We start from the raw sequence: 19171 nt of genomic DNA on the forward strand, positions 1-19171 counted from the left end.
CCAGATTGAATTGAATTAAATAGTGTTTTAATCGCTTTCTAATCATTTCTATTAAAATTATTTCAAAAATCTTTGATTTTTTTTTTTTTTTTTAATCAGAAAAGATGCACTGCTTTGGATTAATTTTGGCCATATTTTTTTGGCTGGCATTCCTAATAAATATAATTAATTGAACTTAACTATAGTTCCCTCCAAAAGTATTGGAATGGCAAGGCAAATTATTTTATTTTTGCTAAACATTGAAGGCATTTGGGTTTGATGAGATCAAAAGATGAATGAAATGATTGATCAGAATTTCAGCTCCCCCCCCCCTGATATTTACATCAAGACATGTTAAACAACTTCTGTAAAGACAACTGGATAGTGCAAAAAAGTAGCTATTTTTATACTGTTGACTGCCAGTTGTGTTTGTTTTTATTTTTGCTGTTCCTAAAGACCATTTGGGTATAACATGCCAAAAATTTCTTATAGGAGCAATATTATTGTTTTTGCCCTCACCCTACCACACAAATGAATGATAGAATTGGATTCAGGAATCTGCTGTGCTTGACAGCAGATGAATTTGATTTCCTCTTGGGATCTCTTTGGCTGTTTCTAATATATATTATTGCTAGGACTTTGCTTTTGCATTCATACTTTTGCATTCATTCAATTATCTATTTTTAAATCTGAAATCTAATTTGGGAAAAGGTTTCTGTTTGATTTTCTTATTCATAAGAATAAATACAACAACCATTAATGGCTTTACTTTGCTTTCAGAAAAAAGCTAATTTTTTTATTTTATTTTTTATTTTCGAAACGGCTTGAAGGATGTGGTATGGGTGCTGCAGCACCCCAAATTTTCAGGATTCCTTTAACTGCAGTAACAGCTGCTTACGTAATAATAATATATGGGTAAACAAATAAGGAAATAAACCAAATACACTGCATTAAAATGAAGTATTTTAATTACCTCTTACCTGCAGCCAAATCATAGCTGTGCCAATATTTAGTACCATGCCAACATTCAACCACACTCTTGCTAGTGTGATATTGCTTAAATGAACAACATATTGCTATTATTAACTCTTTAATGTTATGGATCATCCACAAGACTCGAGTCTTCAGGACAGGGGAGTTTACACTTTCTGGTTTCTCAGTAATGACAAGGACAGAATGGTGTGAAAAACAAAAAAACATTGCGAAAAACATTGAGCGACAGTTCTGTGGGTGTCACAGGATATGGCCAGATTGGTTCAAGCTGCCTGGAAGGATACAGTAACTCAAATAATTACTTTGTACAACTGTAGTCACAGCCTGGGTTAGATTCCAGGCCAGGGAACCAACTGTGGATCCACTGTGGCGACCCCTAACTGGAGAAGCCGAAAGAAGAAGAGGAAGAGAACTATAGTGAGCAGAAAAGCATCTAACCATGCTTCTGACCGATGAGGCGGTCTCCCCTCCCAAGCTCCAGCCTGAGACCGATGTGGCGAACTCAACACCAGAGCTCCAGCCTGAGACCGACAAGATGGTCTCACCTGCTGAGCTTCAGCTGAGACCAGTGTGGTGACCTGAACCCCAGAGCTCCAGCCTGAGGTCAACGAGGCAGTCTCCCCTGCCATGCTCCATCCCAACACCGAAGTGGCAACCTCAACCCCGGAGCTCCAGCCTGAGACCAAGGCTTGGCCTCCCAAGTTCTGTTCTGTCCAGATGCCGATGACGCGGCCGCCCAAGTTTTGTTCTGGCCAGAGGCTGACACCGCGGCCTCCCAACTTCTGTTCTGGCGTAGATGGCTTCCCAAGCCATACTACTGCCTGCGGCCAACGGCATGGCCATCCATGCCATGCTCACACTTGAGGACACTGAGACAGCCTCACATGCCACGTTCCTGTCTGCAAGGCCCCCCAAGACCAGTTCACTTCTGTGGCTGAAGACACAGCCTCCCAAGCCTGGTTCCCGCCAAATAACCCCAGCAATCACATCCCAGCCCAGCCATTGGACTCCCGTGAGCCTATCGTCGACCCACCGCCTGCTTCCTGCCAGTATGCCCCATGTCTGCTTCCCGGCATCTCTAGAAGAAGCCCACACCAAAGACAATGCCTGCCTCGGGACTTTGGATCTTGTGTGGACATTTTGCCTGGGGGGCAGGAACGCCAGTGAGGGGAGAAGTGTTGGGCGATTCAGGAGAAGCACCCTTCAGGAGAAGCACCCTTGGGGAGGAACCCTGTCAGGTATTTCCCCCTCTTGCTGAGTATCAGAGCGCTCAGCGTATTTAATCTATCTATGTTAAAAATTCATATGAAAATGTAACTTCTGTCACATGCTCACATGGGTTGGGTTATTTTTCTAGGTTATTTCATATTATGTTATCTAGGGTCCCTAGAGGACCAGTGGCTAGGCCACGGCACTCTCACCACCGTGGTCCGGGTTTGATTCCCAGCCACTGGGGTTGCACGTGACAGTGAACAGCCGGTCCCAAGCCCAGATAAAATTGGGGAGGGCTGGATCAGGAAGGGCATCCAGTGTAAAAAAAAAAAACTGTGCCAAATCAAATATATGTGGACCAATGATCTGCTGTGGCAACCCCTAACAGGAACAGCCAAAAGAAGAAGAAGAACATTTCATTTTATGTTAATCCTAATTTTGGGTAATTAACAAAACATAATCGTCAAGTTGTCATGAGAACCCGGTGTTTGGTTTCATTTATTCATCCAATGAAAAGTGAAAACAATCAACCATCTGGGTCAGTTTTGCTGCTGTACCATCACTGGATAGAACACAAAGCCATTGAGTTTGTGTTTAGAGATTTAATGTGTGGCTTAATTTGGTCCCAGAATACACAAATATAGATAGCTACCATGGTGTGAAAAGAAATAAGCGTAGGGTGAACTTAGCTACCACCATCAGCTAGCTAACATTAGTTTAATCCTTTATTTATTTATTGTTAGCTCATGACATTACTTGAATTTACTTAGGTTTTGTGTCTATTGTTATTTAGCTAGCATCAAGCTAATTATTATAATAAAAGAAGCCTGCCAATTAGCTAGCTTGCTAATACAACTTCGCTTATGGTTTAAAACCTTGCAAACTATAAATCCTGTCTGGCCAAATTTCATGTCCACTAAAATATAAGGATTAAGGTTTAATTGTAACATCATTGTCCTTCTGAACATGATACCTTGAACCGAACTCCTTGTTTTGAAAGGTTAACTGTACATTTTTGGATCATGCCTCTATCCAAGAGGAAATAATCTTCTTGGATCAGAGTGGCAACATTTTCAAGATCTGAAATTGGTGAGGCTTGAGACCTGAGAAAGTTCTGGTGTCAATGTTGAAACTGGAGTTTGCACCCTTGCAGCATGGTCATCAGGCTTCACTGATGTGATGTAGTCACTGTGCAATGGGTGGTGTTTTTGGTCATGAAGCATCCCACCAGCAACCCCTGCCCTTCACTGGTGGGATCCATATGTTTTTTTTGAGGTGGGGGCACCGCTTCGGGCCCAACCCATGGGGGGACCAGAGGCATGATTTCATATGCTTGCAGCTCTGATGAGGCCTGTGGACCTTCAGAGGATGTTTGAGCATTGGTCCAGCTCTGGGTAACCTATTGGTGCTGTGATTCTACCACCCCTATATTATCCAGACTGCGTTGGCTCCCAGAAAAATTTTGCATTGAATATACGATAATATTAATGGCCTTTAAAGCATTGAATGGTCTCGCCCACAGTACTTGAGCGAACTTTTGGTCTTTTATGATCCACCATGACTGCTTCGATAAAAAGGTGCAGGCTATTTCTTGGTACCTATAAAAAAGAAGACTACAGCAGGGGCCAAAACTTTTTCTTATAAAGCCCCACAGTTATGGAACAGCCTTCCAATTAGCTTTGAGGACTCAGACACAGTCTCAGTCTTTAAGACTAGGATGAAAACCTATTCGTTAGTCAAGCCTTTTGTTAATAGATTTTCTCTTAAATAAAGGTACAGATCAGGTATGGAAGTAAAAAAGTGACAAAGATTTGAATTTTAAAAAAGATTTGAATTTTAAAATATGAATCTTTGAATACTGGAAAAAAAAGATGAATTTCAAGAATGTTGATTCAAAATAAATAAGTACGTATGTGTGGTTTTCAACCTTATACTGAAATATATTATGAATGTAATGGTATTTAATTTTCAATATTAAGAATTCAATGGCTTTTAAAATTCAAATCTTTTTTTTTTTTTATTAAAATCTTTGTCACATTATTACCTCCATAATCTGGAGGATTCATGGGCAGTGGGTTTTGGTAAACTGGGATCTTTGAATGCTGTCTTATTTATTATACAGCTATACATATATTAAAATGCTGAAGTCTCATTTATTATACAGTGGATAACTTCACCTGGATATTTTAGACTTAAAGCTAAAACACTATTGAAATTTAAAAAATGTCCTGGGGTTTACAGGTGGCATGAGGATCAGGCTGATCCTGTCAACACCTTACATACTAGCCAAGACTTGCACCAAAGGGCCTTGGTCTTTGTTTATAGCTGATGGTCTCAGAAACATAGCTGTCAATATAATCCTTGTCTTGAGGTATACTGAATTCAGTGGCAAAGAACATGTTCGGTTTTATGGGTTGAATCGCAGTGTTTCACCCTATTTCAGGTAGACAATGATCATTAGTGGGGTTTTCTGTGAATAACATCCTCCTTGGCTTGGTTGAACCTCCTTCAGGGGTTACAGAACACATTCTGTAACCCTATGCCTCTCAACATCATCCAGTATGGTAAACCTCATCAGTGACTTTATCACCACTCTTTGCTCCAAAACAGAAGAGAAAGACCTGTTCTATGAGCCGCTGCATGAAGCTTTTTCCAAGCTCCCAAGCACTGAAGGTTTTTACCTACTTGGTGACTACTTCAATGCTAGAGTTGGAGCTGACAATGAGGCCTGGCCCAGAACTTAGCTGTCTCTGATTTTGGGAAGCAAAAGCACAAAAATGGCAACTGATATGAAGTAAACTGAGAGGAAATACAACCATTGACAGATGCCAAGAGAAAAGCATTGATCACTTACAAGAATAACCCCAACCCAAACTCATGTAAGGCTCTCAGGTCAGCAAGAAGAAAAGCCCAGCAGACTGCATTATACAAACAGATATTGGGAGAATCTATACAACTCCATCCAGAAAGCTGCAGACAGGGGACACTAAACGAATGTATGAGGGCATAAATAATGTCACCAGCCCCATAATCAAAAAAACAGCCCCACTGAAATCCAAAACTGGCCATCTCTGACCGAGGCAAACAGCTGAAACGCTGGGTCGAGCACTACTTGGAGTTGTGTGCAACCCAGAGCATGGTCACAATTGCTGCCCTAGATGACATCCCAGATATGCCAGTCCTGGAGGAGCTAGACTTTTTGCCATGCCTGTTACTTATTTTCATTTTGTTTCATATTGTTTCCACATATTAAATGAAAACAGAATGGATGAAATGAGTAATAAGGTACTTTTGGTTTATCTGTTCACTTTCTCCTCTCCCCTGTCAGTTAAGAATTCTCAACAGCTTTGTGTTCTAGTTAGTGACCTAAATGTTTGGTTATTATCACATTCCAGCAGAAGAATGAATACAAATCCTGGGTTGTATTGGCATGGGGAAGAATGGCCGCATCTACATTTTCTGCTCTATCAATCAGTCTGAACTAGTCACTAAATCAGTGGCTGGGTTATACAAAAACTAACAAAAACTTTGAAAATAATCCAATAACCCAGGGTTTGGGTAAGGATTGTACTAGTGTAGTGGGTAGATGTTGACGTGCCTGTGTCTTTAAGCCACAGCAATGGTGCTGTGCCGCACCTGTATGACGTCACTAGATGCGACTGATTTGTAGCAATTGTTAGCCTCGGAGCTCCTTTAAAAGCACGGCGCTGACGATGCTAAGGTAAGTGGCAGTTTTTGTTGGTTTGCTCGTCTACCGCGTGTTTTCGTCCTGTTTGGGTTTTCTCCTGTGAGTCGGAGCCTGTAGAGGTCTGTGCCTTGACTGTAAAGGGTGCAGTTGTTGGAGTCCTGCTCCAGGAGTTTGTTGCTGCTTGTTTGCGCTTATAGTGCGTATATCTCAACTGTGAGTGTTGTAAGCCTGAGGCTGTCTTGCATAGGTTCCTGTGTTCCGGCTGTGTGGTCGGTTGACTGGAAGGTTTCCCCCTTTTTTTTAAAGAAGTTTCTCTGCATCGCTGCTTGCGCAGGTGACTTCTGCTGCTGATTTGCTGCTGTTGACTTCAAACCATTGGGGCCGTCTGCTGACGGCGAGCTGCTGTTTTGTTTCTAGCGATTTTCTTTAGTGTTTTGTTTCTTTGGCACTGTGTACTCAGTTTTTTTGCAATTGTTGCGCGGTGTGTACGATTAGATCATCAGCGCGCTAGAATCATCAGAGCGGTAATGTTTGTGCGAGTGCGTGTTTTTGTGGGTAGCTGGTAGTGTGCTTGTGTGTGCGTGTTTGTGTCTGGTGCCAGCGTGTGTTTGTGTGTGCATGTGAGCATGTTGGTTTAATTTTGTTGGTATATGTTGTTTTTTTATTTTTATTTTTTATTTTTTTTTGTTCCTGTATTTTTGTTCATTTCTTTTTGTGTGTTCTGTTTCAGGAGTTGGGGGATGCCAGCAGGGAGGCTTGGCACCTGGTGGCTGGGTACCTGTGTCTGTGTGTGTTTCACCTTTCTGGCAGTGTAGTGTCACCTGGGTGTGCTGTGCAGTGTATATGTGTGCGCTTCACGTGTGGTCTACAGAATAACTGAACCCTGGTTGTATTTACAGTGTTTGCTACTCTCTTTTTTTATGAATTGTACTTTTTTTTGAACTCCCCTAGGTGGCGTGGTCGGCAATCTAAATTCTTATTGGTACCTTGGTCTCGCTACACTAGCAAGACCAAATCAAATCATGTTCAAATCAGTTTTTCCAAACAAAACTCCTTCAGACATTGTGCTGAACATCAGAGCAATACTAGGCAATTATGGGCATCTGTATGCTTATGTATGCTCATGTAAGATGACAGTTAGCATCTCCTCTCAGTGTGTTCAACAGCCCTGTGATATAGCATGAGCAGCAGTGCCTGGGTTCTCCTGGATTGGAGGAAGAATGTGTTAGTCCTCACTCTCCCTGATTGGTAGCTATTTTGGGAGAAAGCGCGGTGAATCATATGGTAATAATCTGTCCATCTCACTACAGTCTAAATGTAAACCAGTAAAAGTTATTTTTATACTGAACAATATTATATTGAATAATGACAGGCTTTGGATGTGGAATCAAAAGAGCATCAGCATTTTTCATTGCCAAGCCTTAATGTAAGAATAGAGAATAGCAAAAGCAGCAGTGTATGCTTCATAGAAGAGGTTTATGTGTGTGTGTGTGTGTGTGTGTGTGTGTGTGTGGTGGGGGGTCTGTCCTCCTCACCCTGCGAGGTTCTGTGTCCTTGCCAATGTCAAGCACTTGTTTAGAGATTTGATCCACCACCCAATGTTGGATGATCAGCAATGCCGGGCCTGATCAGCTTTTTATGTTAGCTTAATCTTGTCAGTGAAACCTGATATATTCTGTTCTTTTCAGCAACAGAAATGACCTGCTTCTCAGCCTATTCAAACAACTGTGATTCTTGCAGAATCCATAATCATTTCTATTAAGAATTTGAACGTGTGGGATATTCTGAAGTGAAGGCACAATTCTGCATTCATCCCAACATAAGCTGGCCCATATGAATACAGAATGGCCCCATTACATTCCAGCAGCTTCTTTTTTAGCTGACTGAGAAATGCATAAGGAATAGAATGAGAGAGAGAGAATCTTTTACAATTTGAAAGAGAGAGCAGAGACTATTGGTCTGAGGGGGAGACAAAGCAGTAGGATCTCATATTAGCGCAAAGTCACAAAGACTGCTCTGCAGAGAGCACTTAATGAAACCATTTGTAAAAGAGTATATATCTCTCTCAACACTGTCTGCATTAGAGGGCATTCATGCAGAAATTAAAAAAAAAATTGAATGGAGACTTTGAGCTTAAATGCATTTAAGGTACAATTTTGTCAACATAAGTTGCACTTATAATTAGGCTGTCACAAATAGTAATTACTTCCAATTATTTTAAGCTGGTAAATAAGAGCAGAAAAAATACTGTAATGATTAAACCTTGCTGTTTTTTGGTTGAGATCCATGCAGACAATATGTTTGCATGTACAGTATATGCAGAAATTTTCAGGTAAAAGGAAACTTTATTGCATGGCAACCAAATGATTAAGGACCAATGCATGTATGTGACTTGAATGCCTATATCTGTTTGCCTGTCAATAGTGCACACTTTTTTTATATACGGTATATATAAAAAAATTCCCCTTAGCGCTACAGACTAAGCGAGTACTTGTAAATCTTTGACTACAAAGCACACATTTCAGCACAGAGTCTCTTTGGAGACCATAAGTCTGCAGGTTTAGAAGAGTACACTTGAATGCTATAAATCTGGATCAGTACATTTGTTCTCTCCCAGATGTACCGCTCTCGTTCAAATTGCTAGACTGCAGAGTGGATTTTTTTTCCACTGAAATTATCATGAAAATCCACTTAAATGTCCCCCTATACCTAGTCCCTATAAATGGGGACTGTTTTATTACTTTCAGTCATTACAGTATTGGAGAAATACTGCAAAAATGACATCTTAGCATGTGAAAATATCTTGAATAGATCTAGTATTTCCTATTATAAGATTACTATAAACTAAATATAAGACTATTAAAACTATTTCTAGATATTTTTACTGATTTCAAGTTTTAAATTTTCATATTTTATTGGCAGAAACTGTTGCTTCTTTTAAGAAATAAATGCTTAAAATTAGCCATATTATCACAAATGCAAAATGTCTCAAAAGGTTTAATAATCTTATATTTGGGATATTGACAGCCATCCATCCATCCATCCATTTTCTGGACCGCTTATCCTACACTGGGTCGTGGGGAGCCTCGAGCCTATCCCAGGAGACTCGGGATACAAGGCGGGGACACCCTGGATGGAGTGCCAACCCATCGCAGGGCACAATCACACGGCACAATCACACACAGACATTTACACACCCATTCAAACACTACAGACAATTTAGAGATGCCAATCAGTCTACTCTTTGGACTAGGCAGGAACCCGGAGTACCCAGGGAAAATCCCCAAAGCACGGGGAGAACAGGCAAACTCCACAGAGTGGAGGCAAACGTGCCTCCCTGGTATTGACATATTTGGAATATTTTCTTTAAAAATATTATGGCTATATAACCAAGCAATTTACATGTTTATTTGCATGATTATTGGCATTGTGCCCAAGTTTCATAGAGTGATACCACTGACACCAAAACTCCAGAACACTACCAGTTGGGAAAGTAACTGATTCCTCAACATGGACAGCACCCTGTGATAAAGAAGACAAAACAAATGCATATGCAGCTGAGCCATGCTGGAATCAAGTGTGCATCCTTGGAGACTTCTCATCAGTGTAATCACACATGGCAAGTGGCTCATGAGAAGGAGGACAAAAACAATTATTGGAGAAGACAGCTGAGAAGAAAGATTGAGCAATGACATTTATTGTTTACATCTAGCTCTCCTCTTTGTTTGCTTCTCTGAAATTCTGCTGACTAAGTTTGGACTCCAGCCCGGTTATAAGCTCTGACCCACTGACAGCCAGACCCAGAAGGGATGGATGGAAACCCCAGTGTAAGGCAAGTTCCAAGGGGTGCCTTATGCCCCCACAGGAAGATGACCATGCATCTGTTGTTCCACAGAGACACAGCTGTTATGCATGGTAAGTGTGGAGGGATAGCCAGTCTGGGAGTTAGTTGCTTTAGGTAGCATGATCATGCTGCTGCATCCCTCCATGCAGGACATATGCTTTATCTCTCTGGCAAATCTCTAGTCCAAAATCCAAAGCAGAAACACAGGCAAAGGTAGGCACACAATAAATCAATACATTCGAGGAAAAGGGCAAATGCAGAAACTCAGAAACAAGATAAACAAGACAAGGGTTATACACAGAATATCAGTCAAGGCACAAACCTCTCAGATCTTACAATAATGAACATCCTGGAAGGAACATCTGTCCCCTGCAAAATGCTCAAGACTATCTCTCAAGACCAAAAAAACAAGTATTACTGCCCATTCTTTAAAAAAAAAAACACATCGAATGATGGCAGCTAATGAGCGATATCACTTTTTCTTTTCATAATTTGAACAATTAGTTGTCTCTCAACAGGATATTCTCAGTTAAGCAGTTCGTTTGAGACAGACTGTTATGGAGAAGTGTAGACACCACTAGATCAGTCAACACTGCAAAAGAATTACATCTTAGTAAGTGGAAATACCTTAGTAAGTGGAAATACCTTAGTAATATAGTCATATTTAGCTAGTATTTCCTATTATAAGATTTTAATAAAGCAAATATGAGATTATTAAGCTTATTTCTAGTCATGTTTACTCATTTTAAACTTGAAATGGTCTACTGGCAGATGATTTTGCTAATTTTGGGGCATTTATTTACAAAAAGAAGCAAAATTCTCTGACAAAAAAATAAGAAAATTTGAAATTTGTAAAAAAAAAAATCTAGAAATAGGTTTAATAATCTTTGATGTATGATAATAATAATTGATAATAATAATGTTAAGTTACTGTATGGCAGGAATTCTCTCAGGTTGCTGGAAGGATGGTGAAGGAAGCATGAAAGCAGGAAACCCATTTATAGTGCTATCTTGTTTAAGACGTGGAGGTAGGGCTGCCAACCCTGGAGGTAAGATAGGTAGGGTTGCCAATCCTCACAGACTGGCAGAAAGAAATCAATAATTAGCCTCTGTTTTCTGTGATGGAAAAAAAGGATTCTTGGATACATACATACATACATACATGGTCCATGTACTTTTGCGTCCATTCCTTTTTCCTTTTTTAACCATGACGATAAAAATAAAAATATTTATTTTGTATATAAAATAATAAATTAAACATTTAACATTTATAATATGTATTTTGCTGAATATCAACATTGAAATTAAAACTGTACACACAAAATGCTCCACACAAAATAAAATATTGACTTCTTTTAAGATTTTTGTTTATGACTTTTTGCACCTTTATTAAACATTTTAAAAAAACACACAAATTTATATTGAAAAAATTTCGATTTTACAAGTTTTCTTTGCCCAAATTTGACACCCATAAATTATGGTTCTCCCGCATTTTCAAATGAGCACTTAGAGCCATGTCTCTGGAACTATACACAGAGGTAATTTGTGACATGATTTTAAAACAAAAAACACACACGGACATTGCAGATCACCTGTTTCAACTAGGTCAATCAACCACTGCTCTAAAACGTAGGTGTTTAAACTTTAAAGTTTAAACTTTGCCGGTTACATGCTGCAACAATCCGATTGAAATAATGGGAGAAGCGCATACATAAATTGAAGGGGGTGAAATAGTTGGTCATTTGCATATTTTTTATTATTATTTGTTATTACTGTTGTGTCCTTGAGCAAGGCACTCAACCCCAGGTTCCAGTGGAATTGTCCCTGTGTACTTGAATTTGCTTTAGATAAAAGCATCTGCCAAATGTATACATGTGATATGTAATATTTCACTGAATTTGTTCCATCATTCTAGGACCAACCTACGGTCGTAAGTTGACGACAGATTATTTGGTGGCAAAAGGAATTCGAGCTGCTGAAAGTCAGGTACCATGAAATGCAATGCAATGTATGCCAGTGTTGTCTTGTATATTTATTATTTTTTTTTTTTTTAAAGCTTATTACTCCTTGTTATAGCCATCAAAGCAACAGCGAATTGCCCCAGGCATTATTATTTAATATTATTATTAATACACACCACCTAATTACTGCTACCACAGTATCAGCTATAGCAACCATTACAGTTGCTATTACTACCTCTGCTACTTCTACCAGGCCTACTATTAACAATACTGGACAAAAGATTCAAACTTGACAAGATTCAAACTTGTAAGTCTTGCAGTAATTTTTTTTTTCTGCTCTTGTCATAGGGTGTGCGGAATCTTAATTCTATACCCTACCGTACTGCTTATATAACGCACAAACTCCATTTATACCAAAGGCGAAAAGCTGGGCATATTTGGAGTTACACATGTCCTGGCAATTGTTGGCTATAGCAGCAATGTCATGGCTAATGCATGTATACCAGTAAAGAATATCCTCACTATTTATGTAGAAGTGTACAGGTTTGTATTTCAATTGGAAATATTGAGGACTGCAATTCTCATCACAGCATATCATTTAACGCCTGCTGTAATCAACAATGGAATGTGGGATGGGCCACAGAAAAGAGTTCTTTGTCTCAGAACTTCTTGACTGTTTATTCAAGAAATCCTTGCTGAGCACAGACTGAATACAGAAACACCACCATATCGTCAGACCCAATCAAAAAGTAGGTGTTCCCTGGTGTTGTGGTTTAGACTTAAACTATTGGTCTGCTGAAGGCTCAAAACTTTTAAAAAGATAAGAACAAAGTAGTACTATATGTATAGATTACAAAAGATAAAACCAAATCATTCATTAGCTGTTTAAATTAGTCACTTGTCACCTGCCTTTTCAAAAAGTATATTCATAAATCTTAAAAAAATAAAATATAATTACAAAAGTTAGTTTTTTTTTTTTTCAAAAATAAAATAAAAACAAAAAACACACGAAAATCACCAGAAACATGGTCAGTATCCATAGTACATAGTTGCATCCATCTATCTTTGGACCCAAATACCGTTGTAACTGATACATTTCCTTATATTTATTACCTCTTTTTATACCCAGATCAAACCTTGAGGTGGATGGGCTACAACAGCAGAAGACCACAGTGAGTTCCACTCCTGTTTTACAAGAACAGGAATCTGAGGCTATCATGGGCACAGACTCATCAAAACTGGATGGTTGAATATTTAAAAAAAAAAAAAAATCACCTTGGTCTTTGTCCAGTGTTGAACTGTCCAGTTTGGGTTCATTTGTTTTATATTTTGAAGTCTAATATGAAATTTAAGATAACTGAAATGACCTTTACTACTTCATTTAATATTGTCATACTGTAATTAATCTTGCAAAAAGTAGTTCAAAACATTATCATTTAATAGTCATTTAATGGGACTAGGCATAATATAAACAGGGATTACATTAAGGAGAGTTTAGAGGTAATAATTTGTGTTATGTTGCACCACTTACTTTAAAAGATGACTTAACTAATCAGCAATTGAAATCTTAACCTGTGATTAATACCTTGTCCTGAAATTAATTTTGATTGCCCACCATGATGGATTCAAGTTGACAGTAATGGTGTTATTCTTGAGACTAATCATCACACTTTTTCCCCTTCCCTTTTAAGTAAATGTAACATAGGCCTACAGAAATGCAAATGAATGTACAATGTGCTTCCATTCTGCAAATTTAAACTATAACTGCAGGTTTATGGTTGGATCATGTCCGTTATTTTTCTGTGTGGAATTCACTGTTGATGCTTTAACTACTGAGGGCTATGATCTTCACATATGAAACCACCACATGGCAGTTCAGAATTAATACTTGATTAGGTTAAATCTGACTCTGTGGTGTTCTTGCACCACAGGTTTAACAGCTAAACCTTGGTTTTAACTAATTTAGGACTACATCACTGTTGGTGCAAACCAAATCTTGATTAGTTTTTCAAGGCCTAGGGGTCCTGGAGACCCATTGTCCTGCATAGTTTTAACTATTCCTTGCAACATACCTGATTCACCTCACACCGTAATTATCCAGCCCTTCATGAGGGGTTTAGGTGTGTTTAGAAAATTGTAAACTAAGCAGTGCTGCATATCACCAGGAGCTGGATTAAAACACTAAATAACAAACATATATACAATGCTATATGTTTTACTACCTCATAAAAGGTATTGGCAGGTATTTGAAGTACAGGAGAATCAAGTCATACAATAATAGCAAATTCTGCTGCAATTATTAGCAAATAAAATAAACCAACAGTTTTCATTAAAGTTACACAATTAACATTTTAATGAACTTTGTGAAAGTTCTTTCTGTTTGAGAGGTGCTGAGTTAATGTTACCTAAATTTCCTAGCTAGTTAGGATCATTGCATCCTGGAATTACCCCTAAATTACCTCAGTTAATTGGTATTCTTTCTAATTACATTTATTTTAAAATAAATTTAGCCAAACCAAACAATACCAGACTAAACAAATTACTTGTACACTTTTACATCACATTAAATTTTGAGTTAGGCTAGCTCGCTAAAGCAGGTCAGTTCATCCAGTTAGCTAGCTAGACATAAACTGAGTTAATTAATTGGCTATCCATATCCATACCATTTAAGTCACATGTGTCAAACACAACCCCCTCAGACCAGCACCTTTTCATTTGGCCCATGTGAACCTGGAAAAAAAAAATAGTGAAATGGCCCGCAGTTGGCCTATGCTACTGCTCAACATTTTCACACAATCCAGAATTCACAGCAGATTGATGGCGTATCGAACGCAATTGTACAGCGCACAAACCCATCTCATGCTGCTTAATTAAAACCGATGATTGAAAGCCTTTTTTTCTGCTCTTTAAAATATCCGAAGGGTAGTTACCATAAACTACCCTGTGTTGTGCTGGCAGTGGCGTATCCAGAAATTAATTTCAGTGGTATGAGGAAATATACAAAATACAATCACAGTTGTCTTCCTGATCTGTACAATTAAATTTTTACCACCAAACAGTCTTCCCATATTAATAATATTGCCATAAAATACCTTTATGGCCATTCCACTGAAACGGCACTCTCAGGCACTGAATCCAAATACCTTCACCTGAGAGTCTTGCCAACATAGTCTGGTTTGATGTGCAGCTGCATATGGGATGCAGAGCAAAAGAGGGCAACCGCCAACTGAAGCCAGAATCATATATCATTTAATTTTTGTTACAGTGCAGCTTGGTTGCTCTACACTGTAACAAAAATGATATTGCTGGCAAGTGAAAACAGCTAGGGGAAAGTGAGCATAATAGTTGCTGATGGTAGATACACATGTGGCTACAATGTAACTGCAACATGATTAGAACAATTTTTTTCTTTCTCCTAAGGTTAGGTATACTAGAGAGGCCATGGGGATGAACATCCTTGTGAATCGTCCCTGCAATCTTACTGGTGCCCAAACTACAATGAGAGAAGTTGCTGGAGCAATATCCTTGCTTCTGGCACTGCATTAGTAAAAGGCAACTGTCTAGAGTCAAATAGTACTGTACCAGTAAAAAGTTACTTTAACACGTACCACGTTGTTGCGGACCAAGTACACCCCTTCATGGCAACGGTATTCCCTAATGGCAGTGGCCTCTTTCAGCAGGATAATGCGCCCTGCCACATTGCAAAAATTGTTCAGGAATGGTTTGAGAAACAGGACAAAGAGTTCAAGGTGTTGACTTGGCCTCAAATTCCCCAATCCGATTGCATCTCTCAAATCGCTCTTCAATGGCCATTAGTAGGCATTCCTATCTTTACTTACCACCAGTTGCCATGGTTTCATAGGTAGCCTGAGGCTAGTGGTCACACAAATGATAGTGCTATCTACAGACTATAGGTGATCCTGCCCATTTGAGCACAAATCAAAGTCAAAACATGTCTTCAAGCTAAAACTGACAAGTCTCCATTTTGTCTGCAAAATACCAATACTCAGGGGAAATGCTCATGTATAAATCATGTGCATTACTATACTTGTTGGACAGTTCCATGCTGCATCACATGACCACAGCTCATTCCTTCAACTCAAATGAGGCTAAATGGAAATGTGATCATTGGACATTTTAAAACTTGAAGTTAATCCAAAGAAAGATTCTTAAACTGTTAAGGGGAGAAGATAATTTTCGAAACAGATGCAAAATTGTGCAATGGATGCAAAAAAAAAAAAAAAAAATAGATTTTGTGCAAAGTAATGAAGTGCAACTCATGCAAAAAACAGCTCCAGGGAGATGGGTAACCATGGTGAAAATAATAATTGCACTGTGTTTAAAATTCTGTTTCAGCTTCCGTCTGGAAGGGGTCTATGCTTTTTACCCCCGTTTATCTCTTCAGCAGCACCTGGACATAAGGTTTTTGTTTTGTGTCAAATATAGGATTGTATAAATCGAATAGGATCAGAAATTAATGAAATGATTTAACTAATACTAATGCTGGTTACTAAAGCAACAGCTAGCATTCAAGATAAAATATAAATAGTAACTATAAAATCTTCAGATTTTCTCAGGGACTGATAGTAAAACAAACTCATCTTATTTAGCATTGCTGGCATTGCTGGCAGCAGGATGACTAACTATGATGACATTGAGAAAAGTAAAGGCATTTTCAATAAGTGATTTCATTTTTTAACTCAAAAATTAAGTTTACCTAGCAGCTACAAAATTATTTTTATTTAACTTAAAGCTTAATAAGTTACTTAATAAGCTTAAAACTTTAAGGGAAGCTGGGTTTTTTTTAAAAGATATACAGCTGTAAAATGAACAGAAAATGCAGTCAAAACATTGACAAGGATAGAAATGATAATTTTTGCTTGAAATAAGAATTTTTTCCTTCAAATTTTGCTTTTGTCAAAGAATCCTTTGCCTTGCAGACCTTTGGCATTCTTGCTGTCAATGTTTTGAGGTAATCTGAGGAAATTTCACCCCATGCTTCGTCACACACCACCCACAAGTTGGATTGGCTTGATGGGCACTTTTTTACAAACCATACATTCAAACTGCTCCCACAACAGCTCTATAGGGTTGAGATCAGGAGACTGTGCAGACCAGTCCGTTACAGAATATCAGCTGACTGCTTCTTCTCTAAATAGTTATTACATAGATTGGAGCTGTGCTTTGGGTCACTGTCCTGTTGTAGGAAGAAATTGGTTCCAGTCAAGCACCATCCACAGGGTATGGCATGACATTGCAAAATGCAGTGATAGCCTTCCTTGTTCAAGATGCCTTTTATCATATATAACTCTCCCATTTTAGCACCACCAAAGCACCCCATACCATCACCTTTCCTCCACCATGCTTCACAGATAGTGTCAAGCACTCCTTCAGCATATTTTCATTTATTCTGCATCCCCAAATGTTCTTCTTTGTATGACTGATGAGTTTCAGAAGGGAGTTCTTTTTTATGGCCATTTTGAAATAAATTGAAGATATAATCAAACCCAAAAATGCTGATGCTCCAGATACTCAACTAGCCTAAAGAAGGCCACTTTTATTGCTTCTTTAATCAGCATAACGGTTTTCAGCTGTGCTAACATAATTGCAAAAGGGTTTTCTAGTGCACAATTAGCCCTTTAACATGATAAACCTGGATTAGCTCTCACAGTGTGCTGCTGGAACACAGGAGCGATGGTTGCTGAAAATAATCCTATTTACACCTATGTAGATATTCCATTAAAAATCAGTTTCCTGCTATAATAGTTATTTACAACATTGACAATGTCTTAGACTGTATTTGTGATCAATTTAATGTTGCATATTTGACACTAGTAATATAAAATATATAATGGTCCATCTATGTTTATCTGAATATTTCAACAGAATACACAATAAACTGAATTGCCTGTTTATTAGGTGCCCTGTCTTGTAACTAGACTTGCTGCATGCCCTGCATAAGACAATACAGTGTTTTCACAGAGGAAAAACACTCGGTTGGCAGTTTATTACCCTTTACCATATAGCATATAGCTACACTCACTGGCCAATTTATTAGGTACACCAAACCATATAAGTGCACTTTTATGTTTAAAATTACTGACTGTAGCCTGTCTGTTACTGCACAATATATCTGCCCTCTTCTACCTTGACCATCAGTGCAAAGGCACCACCAGTAACAAGATATCATTTGGGTGGTGGGGGCATGAAAGTGTGTATGGTGCTGGTGCAAGTGTATCAGACACAGCCATGTTGCTGGGGTTTTAACACAAATCAGTATCACTGCTGTGGTGTGAGTGATCCATTACCCAAAAATATCCAACAAAAAGTGTCTCTGTGGTCAGAAACTGACCCCTGATGAAGGACTAGAGGGTGGCACAAGTTGGGCATCAGCAGGCTGCAGTTTCTAACTGAACACCAGCAATGTGGAGCTACTAGGGATGGGTTCTAATAACATGACTATTGAGTGTACACAGTGATTAATAATCCTAACAGTATTGATGTGCCTGATAAATGTGTTCTAATGCAACATCCACTTTCATGCCACTACCATGTCAGTGCCACTGCTCTACTGATTGTGCTGAGAATGGTTCACTACCCAGCAACAGTCATTAAGTGAAACCTATAAAGTGCACTCTTAAAACAGGTGTGTTAAGTACAATGCAGGTGCACCTAAAAAAAAGGTAACTATGCGTATATTTAACCTTTGTTAAAACCTTGCACTGTGTTATGCAAAGCATGTATGTTTCATCATTTTTACAGTACAACTGTGGACGAGTATGTTCTGCCTGGTGATGGAACAAGAAGTAGGTGCTAGGAATTCTGGAAGTGAGCGCTACCACTCAGAAGCCCATACAGAAAATTGTCTCAGGCAGGTCAAGTGAGCAACTCCTACTTATTGTGAGATGCTATGTGAGGAGAGGTACCAGTGTCATAAATGATGAGTAGCAAGCATATAGAGGTCTTTCAGATCTTTGCTCTGACCACTATACTGTTTGCCACAAAAGAAGTTTTGTGCATCCTCTCAGCAGGGCCCACACTCAGCACCTAGAGAAGGCATGGCAAAAATTTAAGGCTCATGTGTGGTGACACCAAACACACACAAAATTAAAACACAAAGCTTCTAAAAGAATACTTAAAGGTTACAGAATGGGAACCTCTAAATTTTCTCAGACTTTATTTAAAAATATATTTGAATAGTGTTTTTGTCAAGCTGTTAAAAAACATGTAAAACATTCTTTTGAGTATGTATTTTTCCTAAACTGAATGAAATTCTACAGACAAGCACTCTGACTCGTATTAGGTTATTGATTTAAAAAAGAACCATTACTAATTGCTTGTCAAATGTTTGTGCAAAATTTATGCTTGGATAGAGTGTACCTTTTGTGGATTTACAAATCTAAATGCTTGTGAGTTTTATTCAGTTTATTATTTGTAAACTTGTATAGTATTATTTTCCAAGTAGCAGGACTATGCCTGCTTTTTGATATACAA

General features: G+C 38.6%; 1 long non-coding RNA gene across 2 annotated transcripts; it reads left to right on the forward strand.

The window, feature by feature from the left end:
• The first annotated feature begins 5776 nt into the window (after nt 1–5776).
• LOC128318567 (uncharacterized) lies at nt 5777–18948 on the forward strand. Of its 2 annotated transcripts, none has more exons than XR_008301962.1 (3): nt 5777–11702; nt 12268–12426; nt 12807–18948. It is a non-coding gene; the product is annotated as an uncharacterized LOC128318567 (long non-coding RNA). The 2 variants fall into 2 exon arrangements; XR_008301961.1 differs by lacking the exon at nt 12268–12426 and having other exon boundaries at nt 12807–12849; nt 18440–18948.
• Nucleotides 18949–19171: the final 223 nt, after the last annotated feature.

This window comes from Pangasianodon hypophthalmus, chromosome 7, assembly GCF_027358585.1.
Source record: "Pangasianodon hypophthalmus isolate fPanHyp1 chromosome 7, fPanHyp1.pri, whole genome shotgun sequence".
Taxonomy (NCBI): Eukaryota; Metazoa; Chordata; class Actinopteri; order Siluriformes; family Pangasiidae; genus Pangasianodon; species Pangasianodon hypophthalmus.